Consider the following 15340-nt stretch of genomic DNA (forward strand, 5'->3'; position numbering starts at 1 on the left):
AACCTGTTTACTGACCTTCTAAATACGTATTTTAACATTATTGGAGCCCTCTAGACATGAAGTAACACCCTTTAGTCAAAAGTTTAAACTGTGCTCCATAACAAAACAGAGATGACAGTTTTTTCTCACAATTAAAAGAATGCAAACATATCTTCCTCTTCAAGGTGCGCCGTCAGGAGCAGAGAATGTCAGAGAGAGAGTAAAGTAAACAATCAAAAATCAATAGGGCTGCTGCACTTTTAAGTATGCAAGCACCGCGATAAAGCGGCGCAATAAAGGGATCAATGTGAAGGTAGCCTTTCAGCATTTTTTTACAGGCGCGTCCATATCTTCTAAGCAAACAGCCCCTCTGCTCACACCCCTCCGTCAGGAGCAGTTAATGGGGCCAATCATACGCCTCCCTGATGGTATTGCATGATGGATAAGTATCTGCCTTTATTTCTCAGAGAGAGTGAGAGAGACAGAGAAAAACAAACAATGAAAAATCAATACGGGCTGTTAGAGCTTTTAAGTGTGCGAAGGTGCGTGCGGGAAGCATATCGTATATCATTGAGGAGTTTTATTTAATATGTAATACGTGCTCTGATTGGGTAGCTTCTCAGCCGTCCGCCAATAGCGTCCCTTGTTTGAAATCAACTGGGCAAACAAACTGAGGAAGTATGTAACATAAATTGAAAGACTCATTGTCCGCAGAAATCCGCGAACCAGCGAAAAATCCAAGATATATATTTAGATATGCTTACATTTAAAATCCGCGCTGGAGTGAAGCCGCGAAAGTCGAAACGCGATATATCGAGGGATCACTGTACTGTAAAGCCTTAAATGACCAAGGTGCGGCTTACTTATCTGATCTTATGACTTACAAACCAGAACACACATTAAGATCTCAAGATGCAGGTCTGCTTTTGATTCCAAGGATTAATAAAATAACAGTAGGAGGTTCTGCTTTTAGTTACAGGGCCTCTAAATTGTGAAATGGTCTTCCTGCTTCTATAAGAGATGCCCCTTCGGTCTCAGCTTTCAAATCCTGGATGAAGGCTCACTATTTCAGCTTAGCATATCCTGACTAAAGCTGCTGATTAACTGTACATACTTCATCTCTGTTGTTAGTCATCAGCACTTTAACATAAGTAATACAATAATTAAAAGTTGTTACTAACCCTCACCTATTCTGCTTCTTTTCTCGGTACTCAAATGTGACACTTGGTGCCACCGGCCTACTGCCAAGTTGTTTTGATTGTCTAAGGTAAAGTCACCTCTGATGGAGGATTGCAGGAATCATCAGGTAGAGGGGTCCTTTCATCGGATTGTCTGGCCCAGCGTTGCCCAAGCTGTGGAATGGCCATTAGGGGGAGGCAGCTTGATGGCTGAGTTCTCCAGGACTCTGAACAAATCCAAATTGTATTATGTGATATCATCTATTGTTGAATTCTGCTCTGTACTTTTAATATTTCTGTTGCACCTCTGTATTGTATTGAGGATTACTTGTGTTCAGTTCTGTGTATTGTATTGTAGTTACGCCCCTTTTTTTTTCTTTTTTTGACACTACCTCAATAGTGGCCTTTCTTTGAATTGCTTTTCCTAAATCTATTTCCATTTTTTCCCTTCAAGAGTTTTTTTTCCACAATTTTTCCTTGTCTTCATAGAGAGTCAAATGAGGTGGTGGGGTATAAGGTGGTGGTTGGGGGCTGTCAAAAGACAGGGCCTGTTAAAGCCAATTACAGCAGTACTTGTGTGATTTTGGGTTATACAAAAAATAAATTGTACTGTATTGTTGAGTAGTTATCTGTCACAACTGAAGCTTAGCTTCAAAGTTTTCTTTTTAATGTGTGTCACTCTGTAATGGAGAAATAATGAGAAGAAAGCACCAAAGTATAACTGGAAACCTGCAAGCATGGAATTAAAGATCACATGAAGCCTAAACTTATGTTGTGTGTGTTACTGTAGGTGTTTATGTGAAAATAACTAACATTCTAAAATCTGTTTTTTGCTGGTGTTCCACAAATTAAGGCCTTTGATTAATAATAATAATATTAATGAAATTGTTATTCCTAACTACTGCATGGGCAGAGAATGTACAACAACAAAAGCATTTATTTATATAGCACATTTTCATACAAATAATGTAGCTCGAAGTGCTTTAAATTAAAAAAGACAACACATTCTAATTAACATAGAATAAGAGTAAGGTCCGATGGCCAGGGAGGACAGAAAAAAACAAAAAAAAAACTCCAGATGACTAGAGAGAAAAAAATAAAATCTGCAGAGGTTTCAGACCATGAGACCGCCCAGCCCCCTAGGGGCATTCTACTTAACATAAATGAAAACAGTCCTTTTTGTATTTAGGGTTCTCATGGAAGGACTTGGTGATGACGATCATGTGGACTTCTGGCTTTTAATCCATCAATGTAAGAACATCACGGTGCTTTGATTAGGTGGTGGTGGCAAAGGTCACCACCAAATAAAACCGGGAAAAGAAACAAAAGAGAGAGTAGGGGTTAGTATGGATTTTAGAGCCACCATGAATAGTTATGATAATTAATTAAATATACAGAGTATCAGGATTAAATTAAAATGAAGTTATGAGAAGGACGTGTTAAAGTAATGAGTTTTTAGCAATATTTTAAAGTGCTCCACTGTGTTAACCTGGCGAATTCCTATTGGTCGGCTATTCCAGATTTTAGGGGCATAACAGCAGAAGGCTGTCTCACCACTTCCTTTAAGTTTAGCTCTTGGAATTCTAAGCAGACACTCATTTGAGGATCTAAGGTTACGATTTGGAATATAAGGTGTCAGACATTCCGATATATAAGATGGGGCGAGATTATTTAAGGCTTTATAAGCCATAAGCAGTATTTTAAAGTCAGTTCTAAATGACACAGGTAACCAATGTAGTGACATCAAAACTGGAGAAATGTGCTCAGATTTTCTTTTTCTAGTTAAGATTCTAGCAGCTGCATTCTACACTAGTTGCAAATGATTTATGTCTTTTTTGGGTAGTCCTGAGAGGAGTGCGTTACAGTAATCTAGTCAACTAAAAACAAACGCGTGAACTAATTTCTCAGCATCTTTCAATAATATAAGAGGTCTAACTTTAGCTATGTTTCTTAAGTGAAAAAATGCTGTCCTAGTGATCTGATTAATATGCGATTTAAAATTTAGATTACAGTCAACAGTTACCCCTTAAGTTAAGCTTTTTACCTTCGTCTTGACTTTTAATTCTATTGTATCCAGTTTATTTCTAATAGCCTCATTGTATCCATTATTGCCAATCACTAAGATTTCAGTTTTCTCTTTATTTAACTTGAGAAAGTTAATATTCATCCATTCTGAGATACAAGTCAGACATTGTGTTAATGAATCAAGAGAATCGGGGTCATCAGGTGCTATTGATAAATACAGCTGTGTGTCATCAGCATAGCTGTGGGAGCTCACGTTGTGCCCTGAGATAATCTGACCTAACGGAAGCATGTAGATTGAGTATAGCAGCGGAACCAGGATAGAGCCTTGTGGAACACCATATCGGATATCATGTGTCTTTGAGTTGTAATTACCACAACTAACAAAGAATTTTCTCCCTGCCAGGTAGGATTCAAACAAATTTAAGACACTGCCAGAGAGGCCCACCCATTGACTAAAGCGAGAAATTATAAGAATATTATGATCAATGATGTCAAATGCGGCACTCAGATCTAAGAGGATGAGAACAGATAAATGGCCTCTGTCTGCATTTTCCAGTTTCTGTGCTGTGATTTGTTCTAAAACTGTGCTATTTTGCAGAGACTGTGTTGTTTTGCCATCTGAAGCATTGCTTATGTTGATAATAGAGAGAAAAAGGTAATTAACAAGCAAGTCAGACAGATCATTATAATCCTTGGAGAAATTCCAAAGAAAGCCTAGGTGAGTACAGTTTCATAGACCATAAGAAAGTATCTGGAAATAGGAATGGGTCCATAACAGAATTACAGCACAATTTTCCACGAGGGAAAAGCTGGCATGATAGCATGTGTGTTTCAAAAGGGGAGTGAAAATGTAGACATTTTCTGGCTTTCTATGCAGAATTGCAAAATGGTGTTTTTAAGCAACAAAAGCAGCTTGATAATGATAATATACAATACTAGCCATTCCCCATGGCTTCACCCGCGTAGTAGTGAAACAGTGTATATCTACTGTATATATGTATATATATATATGTACAGTATATGTGTATATAGAGAGATGGTAACTTACTACAGGAGCAGTAATGCAAACTGAGGGTGAAATCATTAACCATGTTATTTGGAACTTCACAATAACCTCAATAAAAATGGCAGATTATTTTGAGGGTTTGGAATGCTGTTGCATCTGAGTCAGTTTCTAGTAAAAGTAGTACAGTGGAACCTTGGGTCACGACCGTAAATCATTCCAAAACTCTGATCGTAACCCTATTTGGTCGTGACCCGAAGTAATTTCCCCCATGGGATTGTATGTAAATACAATTAATCCATTCCAGACTGTACAAACTGTATGTAAATATATATATTTTTTAAAGATTTTTAAGCACAAAAATGTTTAAGTACACCATAGAAAGCACAGCGTAATAGTAAACTAAATGTAAAAATATTGTATAACACTGAGAAAACCTTGAACAAAAAAAAAGTAACATTGCAAGAATTCATGCTATAGCCTTAAGAACTGCTCGCTGTAAACACTTTTTTTAATGAGTTTTAAGCACAGGGAAAAACATGAACATTTGAAAAATCCATAATTTAATAAACAACCAAGAAAAGTAACATTGCAACAATGTACACTACGAACTGATCGCTTTAAACAGAAGTGAAGTGGATGTTAAAATCCAATAGAAAAAAGTCTTCATTAAATACAACAAGGTTAAAACAATGCTTGAATCAATCTCTTTAAAAACAAGCCAGATGCATTCTTTAACTGCCTTTTTGGCCTTATGCAGCCTGCCCTCTCTCTCTATCTCTCGCTTGCTCACTCAATGCACAGGGAGAGACTGAACACGTTTGAAAATCATTGGCGTGTACGAACCGGAAGGGAAAATGGCTTTTTCGTCACCCGAGTGTGTGGTTGTGTACAGATGCTAAAGTTTGGCAAACTTTTTGGTCGTAACACGGTTTGTACATGGTTCGAGACGTTCGTGACCCGAGGTTCCACTGTATGTTCATGCTATTAAGTGAGTGTTGTTGCTTTTTTTTTTTGTTTATCCAAAAATATTCTAGTCAGAAAGAAAAAGATTGATATTCAATAGATCTTCTATTAAAATTGTTTCAGTGTTTGTCTGAATAAATTTAATATACATTTTTTTTTACTTTATTTTTTGGATAATTTTCCAAATTATAAAATGGCATACTTTAATACCTTGAGCCTCAGCAGAGGAGAAAAAGCACATCGCACAACTATGCTTTTTTAATCTTGATAAATTTAGCATAATGCACAGTATGTTGTTTTATCTATACTATCATAACTGCATTTTAGTGGCTTACAGTATTCATTCCCAGGTGACCCAGGTGACCAGGTGCATAATGCACTTTGTTACTTGACAGGATCTTATTTCTCTTCCAGTGTATTGTTGGTCTTAGAAAGTTTTGCCAGTCTTGTTGCTCCCTTTGGCTGTGGAAGGATAGCTGTCATCTGTCTCTGCAGAAGTTGTTCCCAAGAAAGCCAACAGGAGCTGTATGTCTGCCAGTGTTAATTAACCTTGGCAGTATCTGCTTCCATGGTTCAATGGATTAAAAATTAGTTGATGTTTTATTTTAGAAATGCTGATCTTCTTACCTTTAGGGAAAACTGTGAAACTATAACAAGAAGTCATATAGGCTGCATAAACATCTGTTAGACTCATGGAGATTATTGATTACTTCAGCTATGTATATCCCATAAAGGTATAAATGTATAGGTCCATGTTTATGACATCTCTGGTATCTCTTTGTAGAACTGAATACTGCACTGACACTCTTTTTAAGAAATATTGCACAAAATAGAACAGGGTTTTAATTAGAAGCTGGCGTTGCTTCCCATTTGTGGTGTACATTACATTTCCATGTTCATTACTTATAACACTTACACTTGCAGCATAATGACACTGTTAGAGCAGAGTTTCTTAACCATTGGGTCGCGGGTTGCTATATTTGGGTGCATGAGTTGGTCAGAAGTGGGTTATATTGCATCACCTAAATATTTAACAGTGCACTGCAATATTTATCTCCATTAGTATCTTCACTGGTCTCACGAATGGGGACCAGTGCTCTTTTATTTGTGGCTTATCTGATGAAGAAGAAACTCTAACATTTATACTTGTTTCATTAAGAGAGAAACTGCTTGTGAGCCACGAATAAACTTAAGAAGGGAAACGTAGGGTGCAAGACCTATATAGACCCTATTTGTGTGAACAGTGCAGTACTAATGGGGATAAATATCACAATGCACCGTTGATTACTTAGGTGATGCAATGCAACCCACTTGTGACCCATTTACAATCGCAATAACTCCCCCTGTCATCCCGGCAGGTTATTACATACCTCCACTTAGCCTGCGTGGAGGTCTTCTGACCAGCATGCATGACAGATTATTTCTTCAGAGGTGTCCCAGCCCTCAGACCTTTAGAACAACTCTGATTTTCCTTCTGCCATGTACCTAGTGCACAAAGGATTGAGACCAGCCCAAATCCAGTATTAATGGTCTTTGGCTGATATCAGGCTCTTTATATTTACAGTGACTTCATGACTTTCCATAGACAAGAAATATGTTTTTTATTCTCTCCTCGATGTTTTCAATTCTTTGCATAATAATCACAATACAACATTTTAGGCTATACCAATTAAGTATATCAATAGTAATCCTCTGTTCACAAAACCGAAGACTACAAAGAAATGCTTTGATAGATCAAAGAATATGTTGTTTATTTGGAAAATGTATAGGAACAGAATTAATTTATGCTGCAGCATTACTTTCTTCTGTTATAATGATAATGGTGTCTTTCTCAACATAACAAGGCCATCCCTTATTCATTGCCTCCTTAACCTGCGGCTTTCCTGTCCTGGCTCACAGTTGTACTGATTTTGACTTGTCTTGTTTAGGCGGATATACAGCATCTGTCTCTCTCTCTTTTTTTCTTTTTTATGGCTAGCTCATCTCTGGTACATATTTTTTTTCATGAGCCTGACTTGCATTACCTGGCCTCCTGATAGTTCTTTTTAGCCCAGTGGTGTGCCTGTCACTGCTTGTTTCAGTTAGTCAATTCTGTTGTTTTTGTGGTTAGTAAACTTTGTATGTTTTTCTTGTGGAAGAGAATTTGTTTCCTTTTTATATGAGGCAATCATTTGTGATAACTGTTGAAAAGTTTTTCTGTCTGCAGGTTTTTGCAGAAAATGTGAAGTAACCATAGACAGTTTTCATTTAGTACTGAATCATTCACTATATGCACTGTATCAAGAAAACTAAAAGTAAACATAACAAAGAGATTAATACAAAGCGACTTTACTGTATATGGCAAAGCAATTAGAATAAAAAGAAAAATTAAAGAAAAAAAGCAGGAAAATTAAAAGCCCTTGCCCCTAGTTAGAATATACAACAGGGCTTTAAATTTAATGTAAATGAGGACACATTTTTTAACATTAGAGCAAGTCTCCATGAGCTTTGTAAATGTTTAAAACAATTGGATGGATGAATGAACACTAGATGTAAAATGAAAAATCAAAAAATTTCATTTATGCTATGACTTTAGTTTTTTGTAGTGTGAATGTGGTACCTGTTTTATCACAATGCTTGGATTGTATATTGTGAAAATAATCACAAGGGGGATGTAAAAAGGTTTGGGGTAGTCATCGTGTATGCTTGAAATAAATCGATTTAAAGTAATCAAAGAGATCAGAGAACAGAACTGAGATAACAGAACAAAATGGCAGATTTATACATGGAAGACAGGGAAAGGGGTGTGTCTCTGGGGTTGGAAACAGATATGAGGTCAGGTGGGATTTCCTTCTGATGATCTGCAGAGGAAAAGGAAAGAAGAAGGCAATAGTGAATAGCATCACCCCCTGGTTGGACATACAGTTGCAATTACTTAAGCCTATAAGCTACCTACCCTGTGCACGTATGTGACAATATTTGCAAACAAATGCTTTATTTTTGTATTTTTATAAATTTGTATATTATCTTTTTTATAGCTATTATTTGTAGTTATTAAAAAATATTTAATGACTTAATATTTGTTTTACTGTAGGCAATTTAATGCATTGGGCCCAAATTGCAAATTGAGGTTTTGTAGTAGCCTACACATATTAATCAGCAGTAAGGTGCACACACAAGCTGCACAACAGAATATTCAAGTCTACACAGTAAAATAAATAATTTTATACTTTATATGGCCATAATCTATTTAAATTTACATAATAAATTGCGGGGAAAGGCCAAGCAAAATTACACCTTTTATTGGCTAACTAAAAAGATTACAATATGCAAGCTTTCGAGGGAACTCAGGCCCCTTCTTATGGCAAGATGTAATACAAAAACTGAAGTTTCCTGTGTTTATATATACACACACTAGGACAAGAAACAACATTGGTAAATCTTTAAATGAAAAATCTTAAATGTAAAAAATTAATAGATTCATTCAGGCTAAATTAATTTAACAAGAGAGAGAAAAACAATGTATGGTCAAGATCTTTGGATAAGATAACTGTCCAACAAAGTCCTTTGAAGTTTGTGATGAGTTTTTCAAAACAATATGGGTCTGTAGACAGGTTATCTGTGTCAGTCTGGGAGATGCAAACAGAAAAAAAAGAAAATTATCCCTTTATGTGAGGTTCAAGTCGGCAGTGTGGTATAAATATACGGTCTGTATTGTAAATGTGGGCACACGTTTTATATCTTTTCTGTAGGCAGGGAGATGTGCCATTTTCTGTCGGTTCATTTAGGGAGCTTCATACAATTAGTTGCTGAAGTTTTGGTGGTTGTCCATATGCCAGGAGGGGAGGTTCAGGAAATACATTTTTCAGTGTTTGGCTGTTGTTTAGCATTGGCTGAAGTTCTTTTATAATTTTTCGAAGTGTTTCAAGATGTGGGTTGTAGGTGACAACAAGGGGGATGCGGTTCGTGTTCTTTGTTTTTATATTCCAGAAGGTTGTCTCTGGGTATGGCAGTAGCTCTTCTTATTTGAGTGTCTGTTGTTTTGGGGGTACTACCCAATAATAAATTGGGTAAATTCCTATGAAGCCTATTTGCTTTAAAGTGTGATGATAACTAGTAAAAAGAGACCTAATTGATTCCTGGAGCATTGTGGTAGAATTAATTGTGTGCTGAATGTGCTCTGTGGGTAGAGCAGGGTGTCATACAGAAGGTGTGAACAAGGTATTCATTATGTTCAGCAGCTAGCCTTCCTGAATAACTTTTTAAGTCAGTTGGCCTCTTCAGTTCTTGTGCTACAGTCCCAATGTATCAGTACAAAAATGTTGCAGTATTAACTTAATATTCTTTATTTTATTTAATAAGCTTCATCAACTGCACCACTGATTATGAAAACTCATTAAATTTAGAGTTTCCTTCATAGCTTTTTTTTCCTTCTTAAAACTGTTTTGATTTAGTAATTTCTTGTACCTCCACCTGTTAGTTCTTTTTAAAATTGTTCTACATAATTTTTCAAAAGTTCGTCTTTCAAGGAAGTTGAGACATCATCAGTCAATATCCTTGATCTGACAGACGAATGATTTTATTTATTTGCAGACATATGATTGTGTCTCTAATTAAGTACAAAATATAGCTTGTTTTTAAATAAATGCATTTTCAAGAATAGTTAAGTTAGTCAGAAATACCATAAAGGAATGATTTTGACAGCTAATAAAGAGATTACACCAAAGCAGTGTTATATAATTAATATAATTTATTAAAGAATGGCACTAGTCCCTGTAATATTCAACTGGAATACTGGTTCACCATGGTAAAGTTTTTCTATTCATAATGTTTTGCAGAAATATTTTAGCAGTTTTTTTTTTTTTTCTTTTTTTAAGGCAGTCTTATTGTTGGACCTGCAGTTGCTTTAAGAACTTTGTACTGCATTTACTTTAAAATTGGTGACTGTTCCTCTACTGTGAAGTTAAATGAATTTCAATTAAAATAAAATATAATTAATATCAGTAGTAGATTTACTTACAGAATACTAGGTAACCAAATGTTTTGGGAAGTAAAGGTTAGACAGTACTCCACTGAGATGTGACAGTGTGTCTCTGCAGGAAATGGTCTATTAACAACAAGCTGAGGCTGGAGTTTAAGTCTCTTTAAAGAAAGCAGAATCACTCCTCTGGGGTGAAACCATAGCAGTTATTTAACCTGGTTCTGAATACAGCGAGATTCCAGTGATTAGTGTGCTGTAGTGGATAAGGCATTGAACTTTAAACCAGACGATTAACAGTTGAATTCCTTCCTCTGACTAACTCTGTGACCCTGACTAAGTTACCTAATCAGTCTGTGTGGTTATTGATGGAAAATGGCATGCTGCCAAGTCAAAATTGCATTATATCCTGTTTATGGGAAGGTCACCACTTAGGGTTATCGTAGACAAAAAAATCACATGCAGTGTTACTTTGGATCAAAAACTATAAACTGTTTACATCGTATTACAAATTTTTTGGTATGCTACATTTTCAGCCTTCACTGAATTTCTGTTTTAAAAGGAAACAGTTTTTATTTATGTTTATGATAATCCCTTTCAGTTCCTAGCAAGGACCAAAATATCAAAAATATATTAAGTCTCCTATTGAAGGATCTTGCTGTATTGTTAAATTGTTAGCTATCAGTTCATGGTATTCTAAACAGGGCCACTTGTTCTTCAAATTGGTTGCTAAGATGGTTAATTTTTATATAGAATTTATTTAGCATTGTTTACAGAGCACCAAAAACAATGTCTTAAATAAAATTAAACACACAAAAATTATTCTTTAGTTTTTCCTCACACGAATGAATTGTTAATCATGCATGATCCTTCTAATCCTTAGGTAAGAACCAGTGTCCTGTGAGTTCATAACAATCGAAAAATATTGACTTTTAATTTATCAACTTTAGCTTGTTTTAATGAACATTGGTTTTATGTACGACACTAGCTGTATACTTTTTTTTAACACAGTTACTTTTGTATTATTCATGTGTTTTCTGTCACACTATCTATCACTCTTTCTCATTTTTCTGTACAGGTTCTTCCAGGTGCAATAAAACGCACTATATTGGCCAGGGTTCTGTGATGTACATCATTGTCTACCAGAGAATTCATACGGTAAAATATTTTATAATTAGTTTGTTCCTTCATGGTTCTGCTACTATCTTTTTTCCAAATTCAGTGTTTGCATAGACCCTTTAAGTAATGTGATACCCACTTTTATAAAATTAATTTATATTTATAGCCAAAGGAATTTAACAAGGTTTGCATTTTCACATTTTAAAGGATGATTTTATAATTCACTAACTTCATTATCATATGTAACTACAAGTCTTGTGTTGGGGTGGAGTCATTAGAGTTGGGAACAAGGTTAAGAAGTCCTCTGAAAAATCTGTGAATGCAACTTCTAAAGGGTTCAAGTGTTTGTACTGAAACATCTTGCCTTGCTGTAGTATACCCTTTGAAAATTTGCTATTTGGCTAAGGCTGCATTTTTCACTGTTATAGAAAGTTATAGTAGTTTCCTCTCAGTTTAAACTCCCCTCAGTTTCCAAATATTAAAAAAAAAAAACAATCTTTCAGACTTGTTTATGAAAGACGTTAAGCTTGCTACAGTCCTGCCGTGTATACACCAATGTCTTCTGGCTCTTTAGTATAAATATCAATGTTTCTTACATAAGGGTTTTATAACTTCTAAGAAAAGAAAAAAAGAAGGAAATTAACAGGTGTTGGGGTTTTTTTTTGGATATTGACCATAGCTTTTTGTTTTTTATTGTATTTACTTGACATTTTTTGAGCTGAAGGTTTATACTACTGTTTTTTTAAATTTGATATACTAATTATTGAGACAGGAGTGTCAGGTTACAGATTTATGCAAGAAATTTTAAGGAGCAAGAAGTCACTAATATATACTAATATAATGCATAAGTCAAGCCTTTTTGTTTGTGGGAGAGGTAATCTGATGGTTTATGGATACCTATAAAAGTATAACCTAATTATTCTAATTACAATGCAAATGATTTAAGGAGACTTTTATTCTTTCAAGCGACTGGTTTACCTGTTTTTCAAAGGTTATATTACTTTGAAAAACTTAAATTATTTAAACATTAAGTTGTATATAAATGTGTCTGAAGTTTTTGAAAGCTGTGTTATAATTGTGAAGTATCGGGGCAAATCAATGAATGAAAATAAAACCAAAATGAAGAACATTAGTTCTTTAAAATACACATTTTTTTATTCACTTTAGCATACAGTCAAAGAGGCTGTGCTTAAATAACTGTAACTATATAAGTTGATAACCATTGTTATGTACAAAGTCAAGTAAGTCATATTCTTCTGGTCCCACTTTTACTCTAGTTTCTTTTCCTAGCATGAAGAAACACAGTTAAGTAGAACTCAGCAACTTCGGCTGCACACCAAATCTTGCTGTATCATGAGCAATATTCCACCTTTTTATTATAACTGAATCTTTTTTTTTTAATCCTAATTGAAATGACTGCCCATATTCCAGTTAAGTCCAATATTCACATTGGTCTTTTGCTGCAATGATCCAAGACCGTTTGCTTAAGTCATCCCATTATGGAATCCCCACCTCTTCTGGTGATTATGTTCAAATTATAATTGGTGTCTTATTGTTAAGAGAATATCTGCACAGTTTTAGGTAGGTACAGATAAGCATTCCTGTGTTGCGCCCTATGCTTGCTGGGATAGGCTCCAGTTAACCTGAATTAACTGGTTAGGAAGGTGGATAGATGGATGTACAGTTTGCTTGTAATTTGTGTTTTTTAATTCAAACTAAACTACTGTAATGACTTACTGAATGTGCTTTTAAACAGAGTCTTAAACTACAGCAGTTTCAGAATTCTGGTCCTGGAGTTTTGATACCACATTGGGAAACATACTCTTACCAAATTTTCTCTGTCTAAAATTGATTTAATATCACATTAGAATAACTTTTTTTTAAAGATAATATATTGTTATATATTGTTTAAAAAGTTTTTTGTTCAAGTTTCATATTGCCTTAATTTTGTTTTTTTTTGAAGTTGGTCCTAAGGGTTAGAACTGTACTTTTTTATTAAGCTTAAATGATTGTATGTTTTTTTTAAATAGATGGAAACTGTACATATTTAGTAATTTCTGTTTATTTTTTGATACCTTTTATGTTTTGCTTTGTCTTTCATATCATTTCATCTTAGAAAGTCATGTTATTAATAAGAGGTTTTTTTCAAGGAACATTTGATTGAGATCCAAGTTTGTTGTTTCTTTCCTTTCCTTGGCACTCATATAATGTCACTCTTTCAAAAGCATGTTGCCAGTTTAAAGTATTTTTACTTTTGAAAAGAAAAAATATAATGCTGTCTGTGATTTGCAAGTCTGTGTATGTCAGTGCAATTTAGCCATAATCCTGAACAGGCATACCTAGATTTTAATACCTATTAGCACTTAGTACACATTATGTCAAAACCATGGGGAATGAGCCATGTATTGAAAAGTAATGCTGCAGCTTCTCAAAGGGCAGACAGAAAGGATCTGTCTCATTAACAAGACAAAGGTGTTCTTTGTCTAATCTGTGCAGGGCTAAGACTCAGTCAGCAGGGAGCTCATGGCTACTACACATTGGAGATTGGATTACACTGATCATGGGAAGGATCAGGGAGAATGGAATGCGGATTTAGCCTGTTACTATCATTCAGGGGCTTTAAACCTTGAATATTAAAATCCTCTGCTTATATAAAAACTGTTTAGAATCTAAAATTCACTCCTGTCAAGGGTAATTGAGGGCAGATTTGCTCATATAAAGAACTATTAATGTTTCTCATAAATTTTGTGTGGCCTATTGTACACTGTAAAGCTGATGGATACAAATAGAATGTGATAATATAGGTTTATCATGCATCCATTTATGTCTATGGGTGTATGTGTTTTATATTGTACATGTATGTATATGTATCTGCGGTGGGCTGGCGCCCTGCCCGGGGTTTGCTTCCTGCCTTGCGCCCTGTGTTGGCTGGGATTGGCTCCAGCAGACCCCCGTGACCCTGTAGTTAGGATATAGCGGGTTGGATAATGGATGGATGGATGGATGTATATGTATTTTGACCCAGGCTTTTTAAGAGAAATACCAGTGAAACCAAACAAATTTGATTTTTTTTTCCAACAGTGCTTAGATCCATCATTACTTGGACACTTGACACAATGTTCAAGAAGCTTTTCATTATTGCTCAGAATTTGCAACAACTCTTCCATGGCTGAATTGACTTGTGCATTGTTGACAGTATGTTCCACATAGGTAACCCTTTAGATTGTGCAAGTTAGTTACTTGGGGCTATATCTGGAGAGTAAAACAAGTGTAGCATAGCTTTGAAACCACTGTTTTGTGCAGCAAATGCAGTATGCAAGTATGGGCTTTTTAATTATGCAAAATGCCAATGGTCAGCAACTTTTTTTTTTTTAATTGACATGTGTGATCACTAGGGACATTTTCCTCCATCATCATAAATTGTACAAATGATTGTTCTGACAGTAGTATGGACCTTGAATTTATTTAGTGTTGGAGAATCCCCGTGCTTCCATTGCTTTTGTTGTTGGTTGGACTCATCCACAGTTATAAAATGTTTTTAAAATTTCTATCACTGCAAGTTTATTACCTTAAGATTCTCCCTGGATGCGGTGATTCTTGGTTTTATGTGTCAACATTATGGGCAGTTAGTATGCATAGACCATTGTCATGTTTTAATAGCTAGTAAAGAATGGATTTAACTGACCAATGATTAATGTCTATAGTGTATGCTGTCACTGTCACTGTGCTGTGGTTTTCTCCATGGTATTTGAGAAACATTCTACCATAGCACAATTGTGCAGTTCAAATTTTGATGCTTGAATATAAAGGACCAGGTTGACTAGGTTGAATCTTTTTTACCTTTTTTAATATTGAAATTTAATGCAAGTACAATGTTTAATTTTGCACTTTGTGACAGGCATGTTCACTTGGTTCTAAATGAAGTAACATTTGTAATTTGCATATTTCAGCACATAGGATATACCTGTAATCCTTGATCACTTACAAAAACAGGCACTATTGAATATCTTTCAAATTCAAGATCAAAATGTTTTAATCACCATGTGTATATAGTATACAGTATACCTGTGAACAGGGAAGTGGGCTGACAGAGTCTACTCCCAAAGTAACCCA

At 35.2% G+C, this 15340-nt stretch overlaps 1 protein-coding gene across 3 annotated transcripts in view; it reads left to right on the forward strand.

Moving 5' to 3' along the window:
- LOC120525687 (kelch-like protein 29) overlaps positions 1-15340 on the forward strand; it is an 810846-nt gene that overhangs the window by 136012 nt on the left and 659494 nt on the right. For all 3 annotated transcript variants that reach the window (XM_039748201.1, XM_039748199.1, XM_039748200.1), the window contains one exon: positions 11187-11266. The gene's annotated coding sequence lies outside the window, so the exon portion shown is untranslated. The remainder of the gene's footprint in view (positions 1-11186; positions 11267-15340) is intronic.

Source organism: Polypterus senegalus, chromosome 3 (genome assembly GCF_016835505.1).
Source record: "Polypterus senegalus isolate Bchr_013 chromosome 3, ASM1683550v1, whole genome shotgun sequence".
In the NCBI taxonomy this organism is placed as follows: domain Eukaryota; kingdom Metazoa; phylum Chordata; class Cladistia; order Polypteriformes; family Polypteridae; genus Polypterus; species Polypterus senegalus.